This window comes from Miscanthus floridulus, chromosome 9 (genome assembly GCF_019320115.1).
Source record: "Miscanthus floridulus cultivar M001 chromosome 9, ASM1932011v1, whole genome shotgun sequence".
NCBI lineage: Eukaryota > Viridiplantae > Streptophyta > Magnoliopsida > Poales > Poaceae > Miscanthus > Miscanthus floridulus.
This window is the reverse complement of record NC_089588.1, coordinates 59,613,143-59,615,369: the sequence shown is the minus strand read 5'-3', so window position 1 is coordinate 59,615,369 and position 2,227 is coordinate 59,613,143. Positions and strand designations below refer to the sequence as shown.

The 2,227-nt window shown below is 41.2% G+C and overlaps 1 pseudogene; it reads right to left on the bottom strand.

The window, feature by feature from the left end:
* Positions 1-520: 520 nt before the first annotated feature.
* On the bottom strand, positions 521-1,500 carry LOC136479987 (uncharacterized; annotated as a pseudogene).
* Between the last annotated feature and the right edge of the window lie 727 nt (positions 1,501-2,227).

The window sequence follows — 2,227 nt, the reverse complement described above, 5'->3', positions numbered from 1 at the left end:
TGCTAAAGAAAGATGAGGAGTTGCAAGCCAAGCAGAAGGAGTTGGAGGCATTGGAAGTGAAGATGAAGCGAATGAATAATGGATGTAGCACTTTCTGTGTTTTTGTCTCTGTGTTTTTGGCATGTTGTTCACTAGTATTAGGCTTACCTGATGGGTTCTAGATCATGTACTAGTTGAATGTTAGAGCAAAGCAGGTGTTATGTAAGATAATTGATGGATGACTTTTGAATGTAAGATAACTGATGTCCTGTTTTCTGTCAACTGAATTATATGTTTGCTACTTGAGAAATGTAGAATGAGTGTGTACTGTAATTGTGCATTTTCAGTTAACAAATAAAAGACAGTGACAAATAAAACCAAGAGCAATATGATACATGACAGTGAACAACAAAGGTATATTACATAACTTAGCATGTCTGCAATGACATAAGTATATTACATAACTTAGCATGTCTGCCATGACATAATTGGGTATTTTACACAATATTTCTAGTACTGCTGTCACCTCTGTGACTCATCACTAGAAAGCAGGGTATTTTACACAATTCTCTGCACTAGTCCAATCTCTAGTTTCTGGCATCTTTCTCTTCCTGGTCCAATCTCTTTTGATGTGAGCATTTTTCTTGCTGCCACCTTCTGGGTTTTGGGACAACTTCTTGAGTAGTGATCAGTTTTACAACACAATCTGCAACTCATCTTAATCCCAACCTTGCTCAACTTAGTTCCTTTTGGTTCTTCTCCTTGCTCCCTCCTTCTTTGAGTCTTTGGCCTACCAGGCATGTTCACAAATGCAGGTGGGAGTGGTCTAGGCATGTCTGAGGTTGGCCAATTCTCTGCACCCTCTACTTGCTGTAGCACATATTGGTATGTCTTGAGGTATGCTTATTTGCTATAGCATGGTGCAATGAAGTCATCTAGCTTCTAGGAGGCTTTGTAGATGCAGCTTATGGCATGACAACATGGAAGTCCTAACAGTTGCCAATACCTACATGTGCACTCTCTTTTCTGCAAGTTGACTATGTACTTCCCGTCCTCTCTCTTGGACTTCAAAGCCATTAGCTCCATTCTAGAGTACAAAACACTTAGACATTTCAATATTGATCTTCAACTTTTTGAATACATTGGGGCAAATCAGACCATTCCACTTTTTTGCTCTTGTTCTGTTTTCTTGAATTCTCACCATCAGCTTCTTTCTTATGGCTTCACACATAGAGATCACTGGGTAGAACCTGGCTTCCATTATGCTGTTGTTGAAACTCTCACACATGTTTTTGTCCACTGAGTCACAGTTGGACCCGAGCCGAAAAAAGCCCTGCTCCAGTGTTCTGGTGAGGTATTCATCATGTCGTTGGCACCTTCTGGTGTCTCTTGAGCAAGGTAAGCTCAGTACAAGTTGAACAATGTCCTACTTGAAGCCTTTGCACACCTCCACCACTTCTTCTGGAGCTTCTTGTCTGTGTACTTCTTCCTCTAGTTGGCATAAATATGCGTTGCGCACATCCTGTGCTCTGCATTAGGCACTAATTCTTGCACTACCTTCAACAGACCATGCATTAAACAAGTCACAAGCACTTAAGCAAGCATAGCATAATTTTATCTGAAATGCAAAATAATTAAGCATGTACACATGCTTACCTTCTGTTGCTCTGAAATGAGAACCCAATCCTAACCTCCATTACTGATGTTGAGATCTTTTTGCAGCAATGAAAGGAACCAATACCAAGTGTCATAGTTCTCTATTGGCACTGCTGCCCATGCCACTGGACATATTTGATTGTTGGCATCCCTACCAATGGCACACAGTAAGTTACCATTATTGGCACCTTTGAACCAGCAACCATCCAATCCTATAACCTTTCTACAGCCTACCAGAAAACCTTTCTTCAATGCATCAAAGCAGACATAGAACCTCTCAAACACTTGCTTGTCCTCAATCTCTGGGTCTAGGCATACCACAATTGTGCTACCAGGATTGGTCCTCAGGAGCTCTAACTGGTAATCATAAACTCTACTATACTCCCCTTTCATAGAGTCAAGGGCTTTCTGAAGAACTAAGGCCTTTGCTCCCTTGCACTTGGCAATTGAGATATCTGCAAACAAATCCTTGAGCACTGCAGCCTTGATGAGACCTACCTTCCAAGTGGGGTTATCCTTGATCTGATGATAGTAGTGGTTAGCAATTAGAGTAGAAGTAACTAGCTTGTTGTCCCTTCTTGGTGGGCAAGTA